Source organism: Pongo pygmaeus, chromosome 16 (genome assembly GCF_028885625.2).
Source record: "Pongo pygmaeus isolate AG05252 chromosome 16, NHGRI_mPonPyg2-v2.0_pri, whole genome shotgun sequence".
NCBI lineage: Eukaryota > Metazoa > Chordata > Mammalia > Primates > Hominidae > Pongo > Pongo pygmaeus.
Window position 1 is genome coordinate 90,167,946 of NC_072389.2, and position 15,091 is coordinate 90,183,036.

General features: G+C 43.6%; 1 pseudogene; it reads left to right on the top strand.

Annotated features, from left to right (window-relative positions):
* Positions 1–2,226: 2,226 nt before the first annotated feature.
* Positions 2,227–9,931, top strand: LOC129013889 (MKI67 FHA domain-interacting nucleolar phosphoprotein-like; annotated as a pseudogene).
* The last annotated feature ends 5,160 nt before the right edge of the window (positions 9,932–15,091 follow it).

A 15,091-nucleotide genomic window follows, 5' to 3' on the forward strand; every position in this document is an offset into this window, starting at 1 on the left:
GGTATGACTACTATGCACAGGAAAGGTTTAAAGTCTTAAAAAGGAAGGGTGGGCCGGGCACAGTGACTCATGCCTGTAATCCCAGCACTTTGGGAGGCCAAGGTGGGCCGATCACCTGAGGTCGAGAGTTTAAGACCAGCCTGGCCAACATGGTGAAACCCCATCTCTACTAAAAATACAAAACTTAGCTGGACATGGTGGTTGCATGCCTGTAGTCCCAGCTACTTGGCAGGCTGAGGCAGGAGGATTGATTGAGCCCACAAGGTTGAGGCTACAGTGAGCTGTGATTATGCTACTGCACTGCAGCCTGGGTGACAGAACAAGGCCCTGTCTCAAAAATAAAAAGAATGCCTATGATGAAGCAGTGAAAATTTTACTACATCTTAATCTTTGAATATGTCTTTTTAATATTTCAAGTGATGAAATGGGAAGTATACATGAGCATTCCTACAGACTGTCTGAGAAAAAACCCTCGTGTGACTAAGTCATGAAGTGTATTAACCACTTTAATGGAATATCATTTTTACTTCAAAGGATGACTGACAAAAAATGTTATTTCAGCTTGGGTTTTGGGAGACGTTTTCTCAAAAAAGGAGATTCTGTTATTTCAAGGAAAACAACAGACAGGCCATAATAAATTTCAACAATAAAATTGCTAATAATAAAACTCAAGCTTTTGAAGAAAAAATTAGAATTTTAGAAAACTTATATCCACCATCACTTTCCAAAAGTATTCTGATGAGATTGATGGTGATATTGATGAATGTATTTTGATACCATATAATCAAATGTATCAACATATAGAAGATCTCAGTGAACGATTGTTTTCAAAATCACCAGTGCATGATGTTATAATATCATGCAAGGGTAAAAGATCCAAAGTACAAGAAAAATCAAGTTTTGATGGAGTATCAAAAAAGAAGCCAAGGCAACATGGCAAAACCTTGTCTCTACAAAAAATACAAAAGATTACCTAGGTGTGGTAGTACACACCTGTAGTCCCAACTACTCTGGTGACTGAGGTGGGAGGATCACCTGAGTCCCCAGAGACTGAGGCTCCAGTGAGCTGTAATCATACCACTGCATTCTAGCCTGGGCGACAGAGCAAGACCCCATCTCAAAAAAAAAAAAAAAAAAAAAAAGAAATATCCACAATGATCTAAAATGCCTATCTGTATAAGATTGTCCTTTGTTCACATTTTCTCAAGCAAATATCACACAATAAATTGAATGCAGACGCAAATGACATATCAAACATCAAAGAAATTTGCAAAAGATGTAAGACTGTACTACTTTGGGTTTAGAAATTTTCTTTTCATAAAAGCATTTATAACATCTCAGGATGGATCATAATCTTAGCTGCAGTTTTCCTTCCAAATAGGGTTACAAAGTATTAAAACATGGGCTTGGAAGTGACAGACCTGAGTGAATCAGCACAGCTTAAAAAAAAATCCAATAAAACTAACTTTTAATAATCCTGAGGTTGGTTTTTGAAACAATAGATACAATTATTTACTCTAAGCATCTGGTTATGATTTTGAATCAGTAATACATACTGTCTCTACCTTTTCTTTTAAAAGGAAACAGAGGTTTCATCCAGAAAATCCCAAAACAGTGATTTTTTTTTTTTTTTTTTTTAATTTTAGATAGGGTGTCACTCTATCACCCAGGCTGTAGTGGAGTGGTGGATCTCAACTCACTGCAGCCTCAAACTCCCACCTCAGCCTTGTGAGTAGCTGGGACCACAGGCGCCACTGCACCCAGCTAATTTATTGTATTTTTTGTACAGATGGGGTTTTGCCATGTTGCCCAGGGTGGTCTCAAACTTGTAGGCTCAAGTAGTTCACCCACTTTGGCCTTCCAAAGTGCTGTGACTACAGGTGTGGGCCACCGTGCCCAACCTGCAGTGACTTTTTAAAACATAAGTTCAAGCATCTCTTCTTAACTCCTTTAATTGGAGGTCTTCTCTTATTGTCCTCATCTTTGGTGTTCCCCCAGAGTTTACTGCTGACTGGATGTACAACATATATTTCAAAGTCAAGGCTGGGTGCAGTGGCTCATGCCTGTAATCCCAGTGCTTTGGGAGTCAGGGCAGACAGATCGCTGGAGTCCAGGAGTTCTAGACCAGCCTGGGCAACATGACGAAACCCTGCTTGTATTAAAAATACAAAAAAAAAATGGGCGTTTCCGGGAGCGCTGCGTGGAGTTGGTGTCCCCGCTTTTGGCATGGCGGCCTTTTCTGACCCGGCTGGGCCAATCCTGTCGCTGAACCTGCAGGAAGATGCTGAGTTTCAGAAGGAGGTGGCGTAGGTTCGCAAGCACATAACCCAGTGAAAAAAACAACTTACTCCTGGAGTAGTCTATGTGCGCCACCTACCTAATCTACTGAATGAAACCCAGATCCTTTCCTGGTTCTCCCAGTGTGGCACCGTTACAAGGTTCAGACTATCCAAAAAGAAAAGGACTGGAAATAACAAAGGCTATGCATTTGTGGAGTGTGAGTCTGAGGATGTTGCCAAGATAGTTGCTGAAACGATGAACAACTACCTGTTTGGTGAAAGACTCGGAGTGTCATTTTATGCCACCTGAAAAAGAAAGAACTCTTTAAAGACTGGGATATTCCATTTAAGCAGCCATCGTATCCGTCAGTGAAACAGCATAATCAGAATCGGCACTTACATAAAAGCTGCGGATAGAGGTACGATTTAAAAAGAAAGAAAGATTACTCAGGAAGAAATTAGCTTATAAAGGAATCGATTATGATTTTCCTTCTTTGATTTTACAGAAAATGGAAAGTATTTCAAAAACAAATCGTCGGATGTCTACAAAAGGCCACGTTTTATTTAAGAAGAAGAAAAAGGTTTTAGGCACTCCTGACACTCCTGAGAAGACTGTGGATACCCAGGGCCCCACACCAGTTTGCACATCAACATTTTTGGAGAGACAAAAATCTGAAGTGGCTGAAATGAATGATGATGATGAAGATAATGAAATAGTTTTCAAAAAGCCCATATCCTGTGTAAAAGAAGAAATACAAGAGACTCAAACACCTACACATTCACAGAAAAAAAAGACAAAGCATTCAGTGATTTCCAATGTATTATATATAAGATTTCTTCTGAAAAATATAATATTTTTATGAGAAAAATACAAAAAATTAGCTGGGAGTGGTGGCTCATGGCTGTAGTCCCAGCTACTTGGGAGGCTGAAGTGGGAGGATCACCTGAATCTAGGAAGTTGAAGCTACGGTGAGCCGTGATTGCGCCACTGCACTCCAGCCAAGTAAAATTACATTTATCTTAGCCTTTTCTGGCTGGCTTAAGAGGGATTTGTATTAAGAATACAATAGGCAATCTCACAGACATCTAAATACAGAACTCAACATGTGACCACACCATGGAAGGACTGTGCTGGGAGGTGATTTTCCTCGCCTGCACGCATTCACTCTGGACTTCTGCTCCATGCTTGTGCTTTGCTCTGCAGATGGACATTCAGCAGGTGCTCCAGGCTCCTCCAGCCGCTGAGGCTTTGGCTTGCCCTGGCTGTACCCCTGGTCCCAGTGTTACTGGACGTTTCCATACAGATGATCCTCTGCAAAAAATCTGTCGAATACTCTCTGTGTCATTTCCAATGAACAGGATAGAGAATCTGATCTGCCTAGCAGTGAGGGTGGGAGTTCCCTAGTTGTCCCTGGATTTGTAGTGCTGCCCTTTCCAGAGACTCGAGGAGGGTCCGGATATCCAAAAAGAGGATGTGGGTGGGGAATCAGTAATACAGTCTACTTCAACAAGAAAGTATAAAGTAGAGGAGGTGGCGCACGCCTGTAATCCCAGCACTTTAGGAGGCCAAGGAAGGCAGATTACTTGAGCTCAGGAGTTTGAGACCAGACTGAGGAACATGGCAAAACCCCATCTCTACTAAAAATACAAAAAATTAGCTAGGTGTGGTGGCACATGCCTGTAGTCCTGGCTACTTAGGAGGCTGAGGTGGGAGGCTTGCTTGAGCCCAGGAAGTCGAGGCTACAGTGAGCCAAGACTGTGATGCCACTGCACTCCAGCCTGGGCGATAAAGCGAGACCCTGTCTCAAAAAAAAAAAAAGTACAAAGTGGAAGCATCTGTATGCATGATTGAAGCATCTGTATGCATGATTGAAGCATCTGTATGCATGATTGAAGCATCTGTATGCATGATTGAACTCATGTTTTCCATATTTTTTTCCACCTTGCCCTTTTTCTCTCTACAACACTGTATCTGAAGCTTTTCCCTATGTTAGCAAGTACTCACAAGCATTATCTGAATGGTTGTATCAGATCCATTATATGGACTCACTGTCATTATCCATCTGCAGTTGCTGGAGATACTGTCCTTTCTGCCACACTCAGTCACCCTTCTGACCTTGCTCTGTGTCCGGTTATCTACTAATACACATACTGGTCATTTAGGAATTAAAGTTAAGAATAAATAATTATCGTAGTTCCTAACACTTCAAAAAGAATGTAGCTTCCTAAAAATAGAAAGGCTTGGTGGTTATGATAATTTTAAAGTAAAATAGACAAATTGATATTGAAATTAACATTTTGCTTTCTTTTTGTATCGATTTTTCACTTCTCTGTCATTTTGATGGATAAAGTTTCATTTGAAAGGATTTTTTTTTCAAAATAGAAATAGCATATGACATGGGAATGGGAACTCTGAAAGGTTCAACCTTCTAGTCATTAGTTTCCTAAGATTGTCACATAAGCTACTGATAGTCAATCATGATTGGCCTGTATTGAAAGTGAGTTAACATTATGTACAACTTAAGCACTGTACTTTCTATCAGATACAGAAAAATAGGTGGTGTGTTTTGAAAAGAATTGGGCTAGGAGTCAGGAAGCTTGACTGTTAGTCGCAACCCTGCTTCTTCAGCTCAGCACCCCTAGGCAATAATTCAGCAGCTATTTCTTAAATACCTAATGAGTTTCAGGCTTTGTAGTTGGGCTGGGAATAAAGACATAGATATTGCTTTCATGATTCTCCAAGTCTCCCCTCCTCACTCCAGCTCACAGTGAGCTTTCTTATGTATTGTGTAAATTTGTCTCCTAACAGGCCCCTACTCTCTCTCCAGCCTGCTTCCCAGGGCAGTTGTAAGGATCAAATGAGGGAGAATACGTGTGAAAGCAAATTGTAAATGATTTTAAAAAGCAATAAAAATATGACCCATGGAAAATTATTTAAAGATCCTTAGAATTTTAAATAAAGAGTACATTAACCTGAGTTCTCTCTGTTTTTTATTTTAAATAGATATGAAAGTTTTACAATGAACCACTGATATGGTAGAAAATCTTGGCTTGATTATTCTCCAAGAAAATGATAGTTGTTTGTGTGATGAATTTTCTAAAATTGCCAGCCAAAAAAACCAAAACCTCTTTTGAGTTCAGTGACTGGATCAGTCAAAGGAACGTTGACTGTGTAATGGAGAAATGTTTTCTGTGTTCACTAACAGTTTGCCTTTGTTTGATTCTAGCTGCAGCATATCATGAGTGATGAGACCTGTGTGTAGGTGACTGACCTTTACCTGGCAGAAAATAATAATGGGGCCAGTGGAGGCCAGCTGAACACACAGAACTCAAGAAGCCTCCTAGAGTCAACATATCCACAGGAAGCCGAGCAGCTAATGTCAGACAAGAAATGCTTTAAGGTGAGAGTTGCTCATGTAGTCAAAGACCTTGCTGGTGACAATGTAAGCTGTTAGGATTCTCTGAATCGGAAGTTATAGCCAGGGTACTTTAACCCTGTGATTCTACTCCTGGAACTGTTTAGAGTTCCTAATGAGTTCACCAGACAAATGCAAAGTGGAAGAAACCATCTTCCCGGGCAATCTACTTTCTTTCTTGCCTTAAAAACAAACAAACAAAAAACTAATTATATATGATTTTTACAATTTTGTATTCTTTTTCTCTGAACATTTTTCATAGTATGCTTTGTATATATTATTGTTAAAAAAAAAGTTGGTACATGAAACCCATGGTCATGGTCTCGGCCTGGCACACGTGGCTCACACTTGTAATCTTAGCACTCTGGGAGGCCAAGGTGGGCAAATCACTTGAGACCAGCTTGGGCAACATGGCAAAACCTCATCTTTGCAAAAAATACAAGAATACAAAAATTAGCCAGGTGCGGTGGCATGCGCCTATAGTCCCAGCTACTCAGGAGATGGAGGTAGGACGATTGATTCAGCCTGGGAGGTCGAGGCTGCACATCACTGCACTCCAGCCTGGGTGGCAGAGCAAGACCCTATCTCAAAACAATAAAAGAAAAAAAAAATGCAGATAACCAAAAAAAGTCACTTTAAAATTCTTTCCTGAAATTACCATTGAAGACATTTCTAGACTTTTCTGTGCTTGAGTATATATTTTGAAAGAGTTTATACTGGACAAATGTTCTTTCACTTTTTTTTTTTTTTTTTTTGAGACAGGGTCAGGCTCTGTTGCACAGGTTGCAGTGCAGTGGCATGATCTTGGCTCACTGCAACCTCTGCCTCCTGGGTTCAAGCGATCATTTTACCTCAGCCACCCTAGTAGCTGGAATTACAGGCATGTGCCTCAAGAAGCCTCCTGGAATCAATGTATCCACAGAAAGCCGAGCAGCTAATGTCAGATGAGAAATGCTTTAAGGTGAGAGTTGCTCATGTAGTCAAAGACCTTGCTGGTGACAATGTAAGTTGTTAGGATTCTCTGAATTGGAAGTTATAGCCAGGGTACTTTGACCCCGTGATTCTACTCCTGGAACTTTTTAGAGTTCCTAATGAGTTCACCAGAGAAATACAAAGTGGAAGTAACCATCTTCCTGGACAATCTATTTTGTTTCTTTCTTACCTTAAGAAAAAAAAAAAAAACTAGTTATATATGATTTTTACAATTTTGTATTCTTTTTCTCTGAACATTTTTCATAGTATGCTTTGTATATATTATTGTTAAAAAAAAGTTGGTACATGAAACCCATGGTCATGGTCTAGGCCTGGCACACGTGGCTCACACTTGTAATCCCAGCACTCTGGGAGGCCGAGGTGGGTAGATCGCTTGAGACCAGCTTGGGCAACATGGCAAAACCCCATCTTTGCAAAAAATACAAGAATACAAAAATTAGCCAGGTGTGGTGGCATGCGCCTATAGTCCCAGCTACTCAAGAGACAGACGTGGGAGAATTGCTTAAGCCTGGGAGGTCAAGGTTGCAGTGAGCCCTGATCACATCACTATATTCCAGCCTGGGTGACAGAGTAAGACCCTATCTCAAAAAAAAAAAAAAAAATGCAGATAACCAAAAACAGTCACCGTAGAATTCTTTCCTGAAATTACCATTGATGACATTTCTAGACTTTCCTATGCTTGAGTATATATTTTGAAAGAGTTTATACTGGACAAATGGTCTTTTACTTTATTTATTTATTTAGAGACAGGGTCAGGCTCTGTTGCACAGGTTGCAGTGCAGTGGCATGATCTTGGCTCACTGCAACCTCTGCCTCCTGGGTGCAAGCGATCATTGTGCCTCAGCCACCCTAGTAGCTGGAATTACAGGCATGTGCCACCACACCAGCTAATTTTTGTATTTTTAGTAGAGATGTGTGTCAGATCCCAGGGTCCAGGTCCAGCCCATGGTGAAGTCTGAGGGGAGCGGGTGGGTGAGCAGAAAGAACACTCGGGGCGGGGGCCATAGGCAGGTGAGAGATAGTTTTACTCAGCGGCAGCTCTCATTAACAGCTTTCTTACACTAGCTCTCTTATTAGCAGCTTACTCTTAAACTGCTCGCCCTGTCTCAGCTGCTTGAGCCAGCTGCCCCCACACACAGCTGTGCAGCCGACTCTCCCTTGCCTTCAGGATCAGCAGCTTAACTCCTTCTCTCCCTGGGCATGAGCAAGCCCAGCTGTGTCCTGGCTCCCTCCCATCTCTCTACAGGATGGACAGCTTTGGCTGTCTCTTTCTCTGGGTGCCAGTGCGCTCGTCACGTCAAGCCATGTTGAGCCAAACTGAGCCAAGCCCCGAAGAGCCATGTCTCTTATGCACAGCGTCAACAGGGCAGTTATACCTTTTACAGAAAATAGTGGCATAAAGCCAGGAATTAACTTACACACAGGTTATATTACAAGTGGAGCTGTGTGCTTGCATGCCAAACTCATGAGTCACGCAGGCCTGGATAACCATCTCGGCCTATTCCTTGACCAAAGCACATCCATGTACCTTACAATGTGCTTTTGCCATGTTGGCCAGGCTGGTCTCAAACTCCTGGACTCGAGTGATCTGCCCACTTCAGCCTCCAAGTGCTGGGATTACAGGTGTGAGCCACTGCATATGACCGGAAATGGTGTATTTTTGCTCAATTAGCAGCACTTCTGGGTCTTTAATGTCTTTTCTATGGCTATTTGATATTCACTTTATAGAGAATTACTGCCTGTATTGTTGGACATTTAGGTTGTTTCCAAGTTTTCACCATTATATTGGATAATTATAAAAGCAAACAGTTGGAAACAACCTCGATGTCCAACCCACTATGGGGATTGGTTAATGACATCCTCTTATGAATACTGGAGACAGATTTTGGAATTCTTAAAAATAAATTATAAATTGGAAAAATGCAAGGCCTGCCCCCAACCAAACTATTTTGGAAATAACTGTATTTGTGTGTCTATATTATATTCTTGCCAGGCTGTAAGCTTTACTAGCAGAGAGGAAATTTTAAAGCTTTAAAAGAACACTGAGCTAGATCTAGCTTCTGGCTCTGTGTGTTTATTGACTAGTGGTGTACCTTGAGAAACCAGAACTCTCTGAATTTCAGTTTTGTCTCTGTGTAAATGAAGAAGGTTGAAATAAAAAAATCTCAAGTTTCCTTCCAGGCTCTGATCTTCTCCATGTGATTCTGATAGTTACCTCCTCTGCAGAAAGCCCTTAGTGTAACGGCACTGAGAATCTCAGGGTTCTGAAAGGGAGATCCATGTGCCATCACCATTGATAGTTATTTTGTTCAAAACGTGGTTTGCTTGCCTCTATTGGTGTGTTGCTTTTAAGTATGGATTTTTTAAAATCACACAAATAATATTAGTGGAACTCAGAATTTCAGGAACTTCATATACAATTGGTGCCATTATAACAACACTTTTTTTGTTTTGTTTTGTTTTTGAGACAGGGTCTCACTCTGTTGCCCAGGCTGGAGTGCAGCGGTATGCAGGAATGCCAGCAGTTTTTAGCCAATACAACAGATCCCTGGAGGTCAAGGGATCCTGCTTATCACTCTAGCCTTCCTACCAATTAAGTTAATTACATCCACGTTGTTGTTGACGGTGAAGTGCCACCACCTGGCATCTGCTGTGCTCGCCTTCCACCATTCCCACTGACACCAAAAGCCTGGTCTCATGGCAGCATCTCCTGTTGTCGATCCTGGCCTACAAAGGATAGTGCCACTGAGTCTCTGAAAGGTTCAGGTGCCCTTCTCACTAGTGCCTTCCTTGTTAGCCCAGAGAGGGGAGTTCCTGTGAGCCCTCCAAGGGCACATAGTCAAGTGGTGGATTCCGAATCTGCTGGCATATAATGAACCATCCCAACATTCCTACCTCCCTGTACTTTCCAGCTTTGATGCTTTGGGAATACAGTTGTATAATCTCCACCTAATTCACTGCAGCAACTGTCCAGTCCACATTTCAAGGAGCCACTCCAGCAGTGTGTTAGAGCCCCCGGTGTCCTTGCCAAGCCATTAAATCCTGAGAGTGCTCCCAGGTCAGTGTATTCTCGTGTGTACAGCCTTTAGTCTCCCCCTGGTCCGACACCCTTATGTTCACTTCTCCACTTCCTCTCCCAGATTCTGCCAGTACACACTAGGCAGCCCCTGCAACATTTTTAGCGAAAAAATCATTCTCCCAGAGCAGGTTGTGCTTGTGACCTTGGGCCATGATGAGGAATGACCATAGCCTGGTGTCAATGTGGGGCAGCAATGATGACACGCCTCATCCTGCTGTAAGGCCTTGTTGGAGGCTCTTTGCCTAGTCTCCAGGCAAGGGGCAGCTGCCCTTCTCTTAGCAAGGAAAGGGGCTACTTCTTTTAGACCAGAGCATTCAGTGGAAACTGGAAGCTCAAAGTTCTCAGATGTATCAACTTCAGTTTTCCCATAGCAGATATCATTCCTCTGCTCTCCTCTCCATTCCTCTCCTCTCCTCCCTCCCCTCCTTTCCTCTCCTCTTTCTCTTCCTTTCTCTTTCTCTTTTTTTTCTTTTTGAGATGGGATCTCACTCTGTCACCCAGGCTGGAGTGCGGTGACATGATCTCAGGTCACTGAAACCTCTGCCTCCCAGGCTTAAGCGATCCTCTCACCTCAGTTTCCTGGGTAGCTGGGACCACAGGCACACGCTACCACATCTGGCTAATTTTTGTATTTTTTATAGGGATGGGGTTTCACCATGTTGCCCAGCCTGGTCTCGAACTCCCGGGCTCAAGGGATCCTCCTGCCTCAGCTTCCCAAAGTGCTGGGATTACAGATATGAGCCACTACACTCAGCTCTCCTTTTCCTTAAGTAATTCTAAATAAAAACAAGACTAAATCATAAAATAAAATTTGTGTTTTTTGGGGAAATGACACAAAACTTCCGTGACACCTGAAATTAAAACCATTTGTTTCTAGATTTTCTGCTGTGCGTGTGCATGTGTGTGTGTGTACGTGCTCATCCTTGGTTGGTGCCCTATGTGTGGACTTGCTGTATCTACTGAGTCAATCTGCACAGTGTCTGATTGCACAATTTCTAACACACAAAAGCTCTACATAGCAGTTAAGACTGAAGCAGCAGTGTCCTTCTGGGTTTAATTTGAATTAAACTGTCAGGCTGTACTTGTGTGAGAAACTGATAATTTTCAGCAAGAAATTTCCAGATGAGGCCTGTCACCCTCCATTGTAACTCTAGGTCCTGCTTGGCAGGGGAACTGGCTTTGGCTGGAGGCTGGGTCAAAATGGCTGCCCTGGAATGGCACATTCCCATCCCAGGAGGGAGCTCTCTTGGGAGCATGAGATGGACCAAGAAGATCCATCCATTAGGAAAGTGACTCTTGGTCTGTCTAGTTTTAATGGAGGAGGGTGCTTGGTGCAATGACCAGTTTTGGTTGGGGAACTAGTCGGGAACACGGGCATTGTCTTTCCCATGTGTGCCCCACTGGGGGCCCACCCTTGAGGGGTGAAAAGTTCCTGGAGACAGATCAGGAGTGGTGTACATGTCACAGTTGCCCAGGCTGGGGTCCTCCCACCACCCCTCGGTCCTGCCCTCTGGAACCCTGGGCAGGCTGGCAGGAGCCCTTTTCTTGGTCTGGGCTTCTGGCCAGGATGCCTGTTGCTTCCTATCATCCATGTGGGGAAGGCTAATTTGAAGATTCTGAAACTAGAAGAACAGCAACTAATCAAGTGAACCCAAGATGTGACTAAAACTATCTCTGATGGCAAAGCCTTTGATGACGAAGAGTCTGGCTTATAGAAAGATGGCCCTGAGCATGGCACCTCTGACCAAATCCCTCACTCTGACCTACTGAGCATATAAGCCCAGCCTTGCTCACATTTGGGGCTGGAGGAAGATCTCATGGAGTCCACGTGATAACTGTACTTTCTCTGTGTATGAAGGGAAGTTCATTGGTCAGTAAGTTAGTCACGGGCAGGGCAGGGAACAGCTGGGCCTCAGGAATACCTGGACTCAGAGTCACCGGCACTGTCAAGATTTGCAGGCTCCTTCCCTTGTCTCTGTCTCCACCTCAGTCCACAGATCAGTTTTGTGCTCTCAGAGCAACTTTCTTCACAAGGTTGGAATCAGGCTGTTGGCAGCATGAGGCTTCCATCTTCCTGGCTTTGCCCCCAAGAAAGGATGGGGCTCCTCTCCATTAGTTCCTATTCAGAAAATTCCAGAAGAAAGTTTCTGCTTGGTCTGGTCTGGATTGGCTGGGTAGCTGGGACACTAGAACTGCCAAGCCCTCTAGTGTCATGTGGTTGAAGTAGGGTGGGGAGATGTATTAGTCACTTCAGGGTGCCATCCCAAAATACCACAGACTGGGTGGCTTAAACCACAAACATTTATTTCTCACAGTTCTGGAGGCTGGGACATCCAAGACCAAAGTGCCAGCAAGGTAGGTTTCATTCTGAGGCCTCTTCTCTTGGCCCGTAGGTGGCTGCCATATTGTGTGCTCACATGACCACTTCTTTGTATGCACGTGGAGAGAGAGTGAGTGCACTCTCTGGTGTCTCGTCTTATAAGGACACTAATCCTACTGAATCAGGGCCCCACCCTTAGGACCTCATTTAACCTTAATGACTTCCTGAGAGGACTTATTTCCAAATGCAGCAACACAGAGGATTAGGGCTTCAGTGTGAATTTGGAGGAGTCAGAGACATTCAATCCATAATGGGAAGAAAAAACTATTCAGGAAAAAAAGGGGTGCAGTGGCCAGAAAAAGGGGGCAGATAAAACTTCAGATGCTCTCCCCATTTCCCCCAATACGCAACACACACACACCCCTGCCTTTGCCCATTCCCCACAAGGCCACTCCCCACTGCATGATTATTTACCTCCCTCCTGTCCTGCTCTCTGGAGCTACCCCTTCCCCTAAGTTGTCCTGTGGCTCACAGAATGCTACATGCAGGTAGGTGCATGTAAATGCAGCCCAGAACTGGGGGCCTCCTGGACCATGTGTGTCCTGAGCCCCACCATGGGACTGGGCAGGAAGTGGGTCTCACCCATGTCTCCTGTCCTCAGGCAGAGCCTAGCCCTGGGACATGAACTCAGTGGGTGCTGCAGCTTTGTTGGATTCACCTCCGGCTCCCTTTCCCCCCATCCACTTATAAGGTTCCCAGGGCCTTGATACCTCAGTCCTTGGAAGAAAAGAATGAGATTACCCAGCTCACATGAACCTGCTGGTAACTTCCCACAATAGAAGGACATAATTTTCTTATTTTCTTTTTTCTTTTTTTTTTTTTTTTTTTTTTTTTGAGACGAAGTCTCGCTCTTTCACCCAGCCTGGAGTGCAATGGCGCAATTTTGGCTCACTGCAACCTCTGCCTCTCTGGTTCAAGCGATTCTCCTGCCTCAGCCTCCTGAGTAGCTGGGGCTACAGGTGTGTGCCACCACACCTGGCTAATTTTTTGTATTTTTAGTAGAGATGGGGTTTCACCATGTTAGCCAGGATGGTCTCAATCTCCTGACCTTATGATCCGCCACCTCGGCCTCCCAAAGTGCTGGGAACAGGTGTGAGCCACCACACCCGGCCAGAAGGACATAATTTTCTAGTTCAAAAGTGTTGGGGTGATCAGGCCCAACACCAGGCCCAACACCAGGCTGGTCTGCAAAGTCCAGCGGGGTCAAAAGAATGAGAAAAGATAAGAGTGCATAAAGTGGGTCCAGGGGGCCGATGCTAGATTGGAGGCCATGAAGGCCCCAAGCTCTGGGAGCCCACACTATTTATTGGTGATCAAACAAGCAAGCAGGTGGTGAGGACATGTGGATGTAGGGGTAAACAGGTGAGGGTGTGGGGACGTGGGGGTAGAAAGGTACCGGTGCATCAAGTGTAGCTGTGATGGTTTTGCATTTTCATTGATGCATATAGAATATGCTCTGCTGCTTGAGATAATGGAGAACATGTTTATGAGCCTGGGAGTGCAACCAACAAGTCTGTGCACACTACAGAGGCTATGAGGGGTTTTATGCCCTGAGCCCTGGATTCCATCGAAGCCACAAGGGATTTTATGCCCTGGGCTTAGACTGTGGTGCGGCAGGGCAGCCTTCCACCCTTTGGCACAGAACTTGGTGTTCCAAAGGCCACGAGGAGTTTTAGACCCTGGACCCCAGACATGTTCCAAGACTCTTTTATATTATGACTGACAAGCCAGTCCTGTCTCAGCTCTTATACCAACAAAAAGCATCTACCAAGTGACTAGCACAGTGAATGAAGAAAGACCTGCAACAAGGCACATCACTGAGAAATTCTAGAAAACAAAGGACAGAGAGAAAATCCTAAAATCTTCCAAAGAGAGAAGACAGGTCATATGTAAAGAGCCAAGACTTCGCATGACACTGACTTCTTCCCAACAACACTGGGAACTAGAAAATAATAGAGCAATATTTCCCAATGTGAGGAGAAGTTATGTTTAAATTACAGCATTACATCCAGCCAAACTATTAATCAGGAGTTGGAGTAGAACAATGACATTTTAAAACATGTGGGGTCAGAAAGCTTGGCTTCCATTCACTCTTTCTCAGGAAGCCACTGGAAGATGTGCTGCAACGCAGTGAGAGGATAAACCAAGGAAAAAGAAGATCTGGGGCCAGGGAACAGGAGACGCACACAGAAGAGGCAGCAGGAAATTCACATGATGATGCAGAGACATGCCAGGATGCCAGCCGTGCCATGGGCTGAAAGACGAGTCCAGTTTGGAGCAGAAGGATGGAGGGCAACGGAGAGAGAGAAGCCTCCAGGAAAATAGTGGGGCTGATACAGTATCCAGTGTTTCTTAGTTTTTGGATAATTATCACTAGACATTTGATAGATCAGTTGGAGCATCTGAAAAAAAAAACGGTAGGTAATAGGTAGGTACAAAAACGTATAAGCAATTGAAGGGAAAAAATCTGAAGCAATTATTAACCCCAGGGGAAGAAAGAAACAATTTTTTAGTGCAGGACTTGGCTGAGGGAAGAATATTTAGGAATCTACAAGAATGTAAATATTTTTGATTTCATAAGATTGTGAGCCAATCAAATTGGTAGAATGGAGGCAAGGAAATTGTTAAGATCTCATAAGCGAGGTAAATCTTTATACTGTGCTATGCCAGGAAGTCAACAGATACTGAGGAAAACAAATCAAGAAATGGCAACATAAACGTTATTTAGAAATATGATTATAAATACCAGATGACATAGCAAAATGACTTTAAAGTGATGGCCTCTGGGAATTAGCAATCAAAGGCAAGAAAAGAAAGGGCACAAGAAATGGTTTTTGATATAAGCCTTTTGTCACCATTTTGTCTTTTTCTTCTTGTTTTGTTTTTGTTTGTTTTACTGAGTATTTCTTGCTCCAGATACCATTTTGTTTGTAACTTTGTGTAT